Raw genomic sequence first — 12585 nt, 5'->3', positions numbered from 1 at the left:
TATTTCGTCATATAGCCGCAACAACCGCCGCTCTGTCAAGCCATTTCTTTTGGCGTCCTTGAGTGCGGCTTGAGCATCCACAAGATAGCTCCTAAAACTGTCCTCGATGTGGAGCAACCGGCGGATGAAGCTGTTGTTGTTCTCGGTCATAGTAAGAGTTTTAAGGATGTAATCGTTCATTTTGTTGATGAACTTTGGAGTTGTTTGAAAGATTAATTAGGGGTTGGAGATTGTTTTAGCAGTTAGGGTTTGAAGATAGTGAGATAATGGAATGGTGGTTGAGATAATGTATGTATTTATACTAAGTAATGTGTCCTTTGAGTTGTTTTTTAATTAATATAATATATGCATGTTTAGGAAGTTGTGCCATAATCATCATATCCCCCTGCTTCAAATCTTATGTAAACCCTTCTCATTCCATATATTGCCCATTCATATGCACAGTACAAGGATGGCAGTAATAATGCATGCATCGGAATTATAACGGGCCCCGTAATTATGCATGCATCTAGTAATATTTAATTTAATTTTTTTTATTTTGTAAAAACAAACAACAACGGTTATGTAGAAACAACCCGTTGTCTTTAGTTATAACGACGGTTCTTTGTAAATTAACCGTTGTTATAACTTTCCCACCAAAATTGAGTTACACTTTCCACAACGGGTTTTGATACTTAAAACCGTTGTTAATAGTTTTAACAACGGGTTGCTTAAGAAAACCAACCGTTGTTAAAACCTTTTACAACGGACGCTTTAACAACGTCCGCTATTTTATATAACAACGGTTTTTAGCCGTTGTTATAGCCTGTATCTGTAGTAGTGTAACATGATAGTAATTATTCCGAGTCATGCAAATCATACTTGCAAATCATTAATCATAAAAAAAAACGGTTTTAAACAACCTTTTTAACAACCAGGAGACGCCCCTTGGGTCGGCTCATGGCTCGTGCCCCAAGGCAGCTTCTGTTTTCATATTTTAAGAACCTGGGCAGAGCCCCTTCTCTCGCCAATAGGCTCGAGCCCCAATGGGGCTGCCTGGCATTGTTCTGCCTCATTTTTAGCACTTGTCCAGGACGATCCCGATTACGGTTAATCCGAATACATGACGGATCAGATTGACAAGCTTACGTTTTTACACTTTGTCATTTGACACCCTTTTTCAATAAATGGATCATGTTAAGCATCATAACCCGAACTTGGTAAATGGGTGTTTAATTTCCGTTTTCACATACAAATCTATCTAAATCCAACTTGACATCTTATGCTTGATATTTGGATTAACAAACCGACTTAGAAAGCGCACATGTTAGGTTAACACTTTTGGATATGCATTCATGCATTTACACCGTTTTATCAACTTTTGCACTTAAACAACCACGATCGATCAGTTGTTCGATTAAAGAGCTTCCCAATACGTACCCGGACCCCTTACTCGGAACCTTTGGATAGTGGATGGCCTTATCCAGGGCGCACGAGAGTCATTTTAGGCATAGAATCACTACTACAGAAATCATGAAGGACATCGGACTTCTAGACACATGGACATCGGATTATAGGCCGATGTAGAGTTCAGTCCCGTCCATATGGGGTGTAATGGACATGGGACTTTAAACCGATGTCCATTAAAATATGGACATCGGTTTTTTCAAAAATCCGATGTCCATATGAGTAATGAACATCAGATTTTAACATTAATCCGATGTCCATATGTGTAATGTACATCAGATTTTTATAGAAAGCCCATGTCCTTTATATTGTTTTTTTAAAAAAAAAAATTGAAAAGAGCAGTAATTCATATTGCATTACACCAATTTGAATGCCAAAACATTAATACAAAACATGCCAACTGCCATTCAACCAAAATGATCGATTTCAATTAATAAAAACCGATCCCAATCAACATACAACGCAACTAATGTTAGACATAAAATTGTCATTACAAATCAACATTATAATACTCAAAGTTCTAAAAGGTTGCTTGAACAACTCATGAGTTACAGACATAGTAAAAAATTGTACCAAGTTTTAAACTTTTGATATGTTCACCTGCATCTAAGTACAAACAACATACAACATGTAGCAAAGATCATGCCCTAGGCGAGGGCAGCAGGGCAACGTCAAAAGAACAAGAACAACAACAACATCCTATATCGGTTTGCACTAGTTAATAGACGACGTGCGTGAGTAGGCACACGCAAAGAAGAAACACGCAGCAGCGAAAGCGGCGCACACCATCCTACCAAGGTGTACAAAGATAGCAAAGGGTTATGAATTCCTAAGGGAGAAGGGTCCGAAGGTCACCTGGCACGGACTGGTTTGGAACAAATGGTCCGTACCCAAACACAGGTTTATGGCATGGGTATATCATCACAAGAATATGAATACGATGGAAAAATTGTATAAACTAAATATCGTTGATGAGGATACCTGCTGGATTTGCAGGAACAACACGGAAACCATTGAACATCTCTTCTTCATGTGTCCTCAACATAGGAAAATGGCTTGGGACCTCGCTACCGAGCTCGACATTCCAATTGGAGATTGGGTTTCATGGGCTCTAAAATCAAACGAGGTATTGTGAATGCAACCATCAACAAAAGACTGCATTTACCATATATGGAAACAAAGGAATCAAAGTAAACATGATTTCAACATCCTCCGACCGGAGAAAGTGGCACAACTGATCATAGAGGAGATGCGCAGCAGAGTCAAATACCTGATGTCGGGACTGGTGAAGGAAAAGGATCGTAATTTTGTGCGGTGAGTCGTTGGGGTTGATGGCGATCATACATGTGTGCTGGGAAACAGAAAGCAACAGGTATTTAGAGCAGTCTACGACGCAAAATAATTGTTAAGCATAGAGCGCCTAAAAGATGTAAAGCTATTTAGCGGACAAAGTCATTACTAGTTCTTGAATCAATGACAATCTTGAAAAAATCACACTAGAAACTATTGCATGTGTTTACTTAAACTTGAAAAAAAACTCAACCAAGACAATAATAACTTGTATGACTAAACTCAACCAAGCACCACTTAAAGCTCCCCGCACACAAAGTCATTACTAGTGTTACTTGAAACATTATTAACATTATTAGTCAATCAATGACGACACACAAAGTATTAAAGAGACGGTTTCAAGTCTCCATGTATATAATTAACATTGGCACAAATTCAATAACAAGACGAGGATAATAATTTCTTACAATTGATTGCAAATACCCTGTAGCATGCATATTCTCAAGGATTGATAAAGATTGAACAACAAAACAGAAACCATTTCAACTGAAATCCTGCGCAGGCACATCAAAGTATGAATTCATTCAGATAGAAAACCGACAATGCTCAAATAAACCCATCACGTACTAAGAATGCTCAAATAAACTTGATTCTCTGCCCAAATAGAAACACTGCTGCCTTCTTTCATTAAGTATAACTCATTTTAATCCCCTCAAAAGCGAATCTGACAAAAGAAATAAGGTTTCAATTCCATACAATTTAAGAGACGAGGGAGTAACGCGAGTCTCGCTTGATAAGTTCAATTTGAGCAAAACCAAACAACAAAGTGAGCGACGACATTGTTAGACCAAGTGACTTGAACGGCAACTTTTCATGACGGCGTAAGAAAGGAAAGTGATTTGCGGAATAGAGTTGCAGAATATGTTACACACCAAATCATACTCACCCATTACCATCAATACAAGAGATTGTCAATTAAGCTACCGATTTCGAGACTACCAAATATTTAGTAGCTAATATTTTAGTTAGACACTAAAATAGATACCGTAACATTCAGTAGTCTCTAATTTGGAGACGCGGATAGTGTGGTAGCTAAAAGAGACTATTTTTGAGACCGATTCAATTCTAGCAATTCTAGTAGCAAAATTGCTTAATTTGCTAGCAAACAAAGTTTGTCTATATCACGATCTCGAATAGGCGACTTACATTTACTAAATTTGATTTGTCTGCCATCAATTTAACCAAAAGCTAATTCCATTTTTAACAAACCTCTAAATTAACATATAAAAAGTCCTAATTTGACACCGAGTAATTACAGTTTTAGCATAACTTCTCGCCTTAAAGCAATCATCACAAATTTACTCCTAATCAGTATAAAATCTAACAAACAAGATTAGTCTATAATACGTTCAAAGATAAATCCTAAAAAACAAACTAAACGACATAAATTGATTAGAGATAAGAAGAAAGAGGAATTACCTTCGTTTCTCATAAATCGTAAGACATTGCAACAATTGACTCAGAAATCTCCATTCTAATTTCCTTCCGTAGTCGAATATTTTGTCAATAAAATCGTCTTCGCAAAGTGAAGAGAAACGAAGAGAAAGATATTGATTGAGTACCTGGCGGCATCAAATCTTGTGCCAAAGGTGGTTGATAATCGTAAAACCCTAGAAAAATGGCGGAAATTAGAGGAATTGGGGGAAAGCCGGAGATAGGAAGTAACAGGATTGGAAGGTAGATCGAAGATCAAGGGCGATAAACATATTGAAGGTAGATCGAAAATGAAGGAACACATTTGTATGAGATTGATTAATGGTGCGCTGAGAATGGATGTGAAGGTGGTTGAGAGAATATGTGAAATCCAATTTAGGGAAACGGGTACACAGACGGAGGGGAGCGCCTTATAAAAAAATAGAAACATTAGGGGCGGGGGAATTGTTTTCATTTTGCGCCCAAATTGAGGATTATATGGACATGGGTTGTAATTTAATCCGATGTCCATTATAATGGACATGGGTTGAAAATAACAACCGATGTCCATATAATATAAGTACATCAGACTTTTATAAAAATCCGATGTGCAAACTTATTACATCTGTTTTTTCAAAAATCCGATGTCCATCCACTGATGTCCTTGATGAATTCTGTAGTAGTGAATGCTAAAAGGGGGACGAGTCCTTATCTTTATTACCTATGTCAAACACCGCTTTTTGCCTTGATTGACCTAAGTATAAAGTGGATTCGAACGGGTTCCAAACATCCCATAAATGCTTGGTGGCGACTCCGAACATCTCTGCATCGTTTCGAGACCTTTACCGAGACGAAACCGACCGATCTAAAGCGATCCGGTCGAAAGCATTTTTACGCCACCGAGTGTGGCTTTTTAGACCGCTGTATGTCCACAGATTGGCATGGCGTGCAGGTGGCCCGTGACACCAGATCGGTAGGTGGCCCAAATCCACAGACTGACCGGCCAATGTCCACATAAGATCATTTTTTTTTAGAATGTGGTTGATTAAAGTTACACATGTGGTTGATTAAAGTTACACTATTCAGATTTTTATTCATTCAAAACCATGTAACTCTAATGCTTTAAGGGTGTAACTTTATTCATTAATACTATAACTTCGGTCTTATAGTCTATTTTATGCATAATTTTGAGTTTATATAACATAGAGGTTTAAAATTTACTCTCAAGAATAAAGTTTTACCTATTAAATACAAAAGTTATATAAATTTGGACTAAAGTTACACTATTTACGACTAAAGTTGCACTATTAACGACTAAAGTTATACCATTTAAACATTAACGTTACACAATTTAGGACAAAAGTTGTATCATTACGGATAAAAGTTATACACTTAAAATATTAAATATCTTATTCGTATCATTTCTCTTTTTTTGGACTAAAGTTGCATAATTTTGGACTAAAGTTATATAATTTTGTCTTACAGTTATACAAAAAAGGACTAAAGTTATAGTAGGAAAAATTCTATAAACTTAATTTAATAAATTCTAATTAATTTTGGATTAAAGTTACACAATTTTGGACTAAAGTTACATTATTTATGACTAAAGTTACACTATTTATGACCAGTGTTTTACCCTTCAAATATAAAAGTTACATAAATTTGGACTGTACGACTAAAGTTGCACTATTAACAATTAAAGTTATACCCTTTAAACATTATAGTTACACTATTTGAGACAAAAGTTATATCATTATGAATTAAAGTTATAACTTTACAATATTAAATCTCTTATTGTTCTCATTTCTCTTATTTTTAGACTAAAGTTGCACAATTTTGAAGTAAAATTATATAAACTCAATTAATATATTCAAAATCATGTAACTCTGGTACTTTAAAGGTGTATCTTTAATCGTTAATACTATAACTTCAGTCGTATTGTCCATCTTATAAATTATTTTGAGTTTAGATAATTCTAGTTTTTGTGAATGTAACTTTAGTTCACTAAAAGTGTAACTTTAGTCCATATATAATAGTGTAACTTTAGTCCTTTTTTGTATAACTTTAGTCCAAAATTGTATAACTTTAATCGTTTTTTGTATAATTTTAGTCCAAAATTGTAAACCTTATTCCAAAATCGTGTAACTTTAGTCCAAAATTGCATAACTTTAGTCCAAATATAAATTCAGATTAGAAACCAACACAATAACAAGATGGGATTGAAGTTGCACATAATGCCATTGATTGAAGTTGCGCATAATGTCATTGAAATATACGGTGAAGTTGCACATATTGTCATTGAAGTTGATCATAATGTCACTAAAGTTGCGCATAATGTCATTGAAGTTGCACATAATGTCATTAAAGTTACACAAAATGTGTAAAAAAGTTACACATAACTTCATTGAAGTTGCGCATAATGTGGAGCAAAAACAAAAAAATACCACCAACTACCAATATCAACAATCACCACCAAAATACCACCACAAACGAGATAAAATGGTTATTGTTTTAAAAAAAATATTTTTTTTATTTAATAGATTTAAAACTAAAATCAACATATTATATGAGATTTATTTTTGTGGTTCTAATATCGAAATAAAAGAATCTTACAAATATAAAAACGAGATTTGAAAACCCCGAGATCTTTAAAAAATGTATAAAAAGACGAGATTAAAGAAAATAAATAAAAAAACAAGAATACATAAATAATAAAATAAAAGACAACAAAAATAACGAATATAAAAAACGACTCAAAACATAAAAATTAACACCAAAACGGGGGAAAAAAAAACGAGATTTGAAACCCAAGTTCTTAAAAAAAATGTATAAAAAGGCCAGGTTTGAGAAAAAAAAATAAAAAAACGAGAATAGATAAATAAATAAAATGAAATACAACAAAAATAACGAATAGGAAAAAATGACTACAAACATAAAAATTAACACCAAAACGAAAAGACAAAAAAAACGAAAATTTTAAAAAATTACCATGTCAGCGGTGGCGGTGGGGTGATGTCGGGTGGGGTGGTGGTGGGTGGTGGTGAATGAGGAAGATCGGAGTGAGTGATTTATTTGGGTTTTTTTGGTTTTGATTTATTTGGTTTTTGGGTTTTTTTTTATTTATTTTAGTTTTTGATTTATTGGTGTTTTTGAGAGGAGGGAAGTAAAATGTCTGATGTGTAAGAGAAGTGGATGAGAGGAAAAAAAGTTATAGTGAATTATTGTTTAATTAGAATGGATTAATGGGGGAGGAGAAAGTGGGTGAGATTAACCATTAACACACTTTTTGTGGGTTCATCTTGGCCATCCATCTTCACCATCTAAAGGCCCCTAATAGGACTATTTACTTATAAGTATTTGGTGGACACACTTGATCACCTCTCTCTCTCTCTCTCTCTCTCTCTCTCTCTCTCTCTCTCTCTCTCTCTCTCTCTCTCTCTCTCTCTCTCTGTGTGTGTGTGTGTGTGTGTGTGTGTATATATATATATATATATATAGGCAAGTTCAAATGAGTCCACCTAAAATGGTAAGTCCACTAAGTCCTAATCCTAGCCATTGATCTTCTAAGATTGATGGTTGATATTTATAATTTTTAAGATGAAAATTTTAATGTTTTATAAATGAAACTTTAATTTATAAGTGTAACTTTAATTCTTTAAAATTATAACTTTAATATTTAAAGTTTTTTTATAACTAAAAATTTAAATTTATGTTATAAAATTTTATTTTAATACATAAAATTAATTTTTGAGTTTAACTTTAATGTTACACATAACTTCATTGAAACTTTAATATTTTTTTTGCCAATTTCTAATATTAATATTTGAATTTATTTAATTTTACAGATTTATAAATATAACTTTAATGTTTTACGAATGAAACTTTAATGCTAAAAACTGAAAATTTAATTTTTTTAGCCAATTTTTAATATTAAAATTTGAATTTATTGATTTTTACAGATTTATAAATAAAACTTTAATGTTTTACGAGTGAAATTTTAATGCTAAATATTAAAACTTTATTCTTTTTAAACAATTTTTAATATATAAATTTAAATTTATTGAATTTTACTGATTTATAAATTCTATGCAAATATTGTAATTTTATAAATGTAACTTTGATGTTTTACGATTGTAACTTTAGTCATTATTTCTGAAACTTTTTTTTGTTTAGGATTATAATTTTAATTTATGTAATTCAAGTCCTTAGCAAGTATAATTAGTCCATATTAGAGCGTAACTTTAGTCCATATAAGCGTAACTTTAGTCTATATGCGTTGTAACTTTAACCCATGCCACTGAAATTTTATATTAATAACCATCACTACCTTCACCAACCATCATGACGTCCCCCTACAACCGCCACCACCACGCACACCAATCTGGAAAACAAAAAATCCAGTCTGATGAAACAAAAAAAAACACATCATCACCATCCCCACAAAAGACCCACCACCAACAACAATAACCACCATAGATTTGAAAAAGAAAAGGAAAAAAAAATAGAAAGGGAAGGTAGAGAGGCGGCAGCCACCAACACCCCCACATAACCCACCAGAGCACCACAACAACCACCAACCGTAAATCTGAAAAAAAAAACGGAGAAGGAAGAGCTGCGGCAGCCACAACGGCCACATGACCCACGACAACCACCAATCAAATCTGAAAAAAAAAAAAGAGAAAGGGGAAGGGAGAGAGGCGGTGTAGCAGCGAGAACACCATTATCCACCATCTCCAACCACCAACAACATAGTTTTCAGATCTAGAAAAAAAAAAAGAAGAAGAAGAAGAAGAAGAAGAGGCGTGGCAGCGGCGGGTGGTGCCGAGGGAGGCAAAAAAGGAGAGGTCGATAGAGGCCTCGGTGAAGGAAATGTAGATTCATATACATACTAACATACTCTTATATGTCAAAATTAATTTGTCATAAAATTAAAACGGATTTTATGCATGCAAACAATAATAAAATAGAGGAGAAATCATGTCCTTACATAGGTGATTTTCGGTTATTAGGGCACAAAAGAGATCACCTTTCTCTTTTGATCTTGAGCTTTCCCTTATGGATGAACAAGATCTAAGTATAAGATCTCTCCCTAAGCTTTATACCCAAGGCTTTCTCTTAATTTAATTAATATTACAAATACTAGTATAATATTAATCAAGAAGAAAATTGAACCAAAAACTTTATAAATCACATAAATGTTTCGGTTTTAGAGAGAAGGAGAGGAGGATTTTTATTCTCTCTAGAATGCTAATTTTGGATGAATGAATTAGAATGAATTCACTAACACACTTTAGTGTAATATTAGGTAAAATTGGATGAAAAACCAATGATGGTTTTTGTCATCAAAAACCGGGGGGGGGGGGCTTTATGGGTGGCCAATGCATGCAAGTGTTGTTCTTTACAATACACAATAGGCTTGCATGGCTAAATAATAGGTAATCATTGTGTTGCCATTATCTTAATCAAACACAATATTAACCCATTACATCCCCTAATTTCGGCACATTTGGATAATAAGCAATCCATTTTATTTTTGTCAATTGTCAATATGTCACATGTCATATGTGACATAAATTTGTTATATAATTTTTAACATATTAAAAATCAACGTATTAATAAAAATACGTCACATACAAAAAAAACGACTTAGTAATTTTATAATTACTTGTGCCAAAATATTTTACCATTTATAAATTACAACTGATTGTATTTATAACAATTCATTCAATTTAATTGTTACATTAAACAATTATTTCATCCGAGTAATGATACAATTCAATTACTCAGACCGTATCTTATTTAATCACATTTCAATATGATACGTAAATTTTACTTCCAAAATCGTCCGTCAATTTTCAAGTAATTTAATTAACTCGCAACATTATACGATTAATTAAATAATCAATTAAGAGTATTGCCCTTTAGGTATGACCTAGGGGTCAACTGATCACCACCGTCACACGACAAGAATGTCAAACTCTAGTCACCAATCATTACCGATATATGTTGACCATTGATAAAATAATATTACTTCCCAATTGTATTCTATATAATGAGACTTAAACATGTGATCATCATGATCAACGGTTGTGATCGCATTATTGTCGGAGGACACATATTCCAACAATCTCCCACTTGTCCTCGACAAGTGTGCGTCACCAATTCTCTTGTCCTATTACTATCTCCCACTCAATGCAAGGTGTCTTTCGGTCGTACTTGCAAGTGATCACATCGAGAGTGGTTTCCTCGATCCGGAGAATAACCGATTGACCGGGACTTTTCTATCATAGATACTTTCCGAGCGTGGCCACGCATTTCCAGTTCATTACTCCTCGAGTGGCCCTGAGATATTGTTATAACCCTGACTAGGGGTGGACAATTCCTATTGCACTCATTCCCTTCGACTAGCCACAGCCATCATAACCCAAAATATGCCCATTTGACCCCATTTACGAAGGTCGTAGTAACACAAATCAAAGTTAATCCGAAACTGTGCCATCTTAGGAGAATAGTCTTTAGTCAAAAGAATCGACTCATTCGAATACTATAGTAGCTCTCGCCACGACCAGGCTATATAAATTTGCCAGAACTCTATAAGCGGTCATTAGGCCCGACAAAATGTTCCTAACAGTCTGCCTATGTGATCGACTAGTCATCTCACATGACTCTATGGCACTTGAACTTGCCATCAATCGCATCACACTCTAGTCACTTCGAGACGTCACCTCATATAAGTAACTATGGGCAAAAACAATGTTAATCCATGTTCACTTTAACGGGGTTCAATTGTCTTCACAACCCGTTTGGATATAACAATGTACAAGGTGAGTTAATAATAACTCAAACGACAAATGTCGACATCACACTCGGGTAGTCAATATCATATTACAACTTTGTGATGTATATCATAAGTGTAAACACTTATTGACTGCAATAGAAGTTTAACATCCCATGTGTCCATGTGTTCAAACTTCTTACACTTGCAATCTCCTTCACATTCATGTTCTCTCTCTCATAGCATGAATCTTACCAAGTACACATCAAGGTTCCCGACCTTGGTTTCGGTTCTTTAACTTGAAAGAACTTTCTAATCGACTATCACATAACGAACGAATTTGTGATGAATGACATAACTTGTACTGATCAAGTATTCCATCCACACACAATGCACTAGGTATATGTTTTGTAGAATCTTGTAACAATTGACAAGATTATTTAGCTTAGCACTTCTCACAAGTCCTAGCTTAACTAGGAAAGATTATTTTTGAATAACCTCTTATTCAACCAAGCATCTTTCAAAACTTCTCATTTCTCTTTCAAGGCTTGAAAGAATTGGGATTCTCATAAATCCTCATATGTGCTCGGATTTTCTACAATATGTGCAACTTCTTATCACATAATGGAGTATTCCGTCAAACACCGAAATCGCTCATCGGATTCTTCTTGAGAATACATGACGTTTCTATTATGGCTTACCATCCATCATCATGCTCTTATGCATATGATTCATAATTGGACATGTACATGATTATTTTAATGGCGGAAATATTAGTTACTAATAATCATGAGATCAACCGTTCATAGGTTCAATGAACGACCATGACTCAAGTAATGGCAATTCCATTTTCATCTACATGAATAACCTATGTGAATGTTGATACGATGTGTATCTCTTAATACTAATCCAACATCCCTTGATGTAATTGGATCCATCATTGTCCATTTTCATCCAGAATTGAAAACTCAAAAGCTTCTTTATGAAAGAAGGTATTAGCTCGTCATTCTTTAATGAGTGATGAGTTGTAAACATTCAAAGGATGATAGCTCCCACTAAATTCCATGTCATTACATGAGAATTTCCTAACTCCCACTCAATTCCACATGTTTTGAAATCGACTTCTCAATCGGAACTTATAAAGAATTGCATTTGCCAAGTTACTTAGATAGAACCATATATGTTCCCATCATATCCCTTCAAAATACCTATTTTGAAGTGGTCTCATCTTAACCTTTCGGAAAGAGATTTTAAATCTCCAACACACTCATGTCATAATGATGTGTAGCAATGTCATTATTCAAGTATAAACAATATCTAGAATACGTCCTTCGCAAATACCCTTTTGGAAGGAGATTTAACCATTTTATAGGGAGGTTAAGCAATGACATTTGTATGGTTTAACTTTTAGCAATTGAGGATATCGGTATATCAAATCTTGTAACCTCTAGTCATAAATGTCGCTTATTACTAGGATGTTACTTTAATTCATTTAGGCTCTTAAGTAAATCTCAAGGTTGAAACTATTGGTCAAATGTTTCATAAACTTAGTCAAAAGCTTGTTAAGACTTTACATTAGTCATTTTTCTTCCAAAACTTTC

The 12585-nt window shown here is 34.1% G+C and overlaps 1 long non-coding RNA gene across 1 annotated transcript; it reads right to left on the bottom strand.

Moving 5' to 3' along the window:
• Window positions 1-3378: 3378 nt before the first annotated feature.
• On the bottom strand, window positions 3379-4444 carry LOC141592289 (uncharacterized). The gene is made up of 3 exons (XR_012521102.1): window positions 4359-4444; window positions 4216-4278; window positions 3379-3460 (listed from the first exon to the last, which is right to left on the bottom strand). It is a non-coding gene; the product is annotated as an uncharacterized LOC141592289 (long non-coding RNA).
• Between the last annotated feature and the right edge of the window lie 8141 nt (window positions 4445-12585).

The sequence above is a fragment of the Silene latifolia genome, chromosome 7, assembly GCF_048544455.1.
Source record: "Silene latifolia isolate original U9 population chromosome 7, ASM4854445v1, whole genome shotgun sequence".
NCBI lineage: Eukaryota > Viridiplantae > Streptophyta > Magnoliopsida > Caryophyllales > Caryophyllaceae > Silene > Silene latifolia.
Note: the sequence above shows the minus strand (reverse complement) of the source record. Positions and strands in the feature narration are given on the sequence as shown.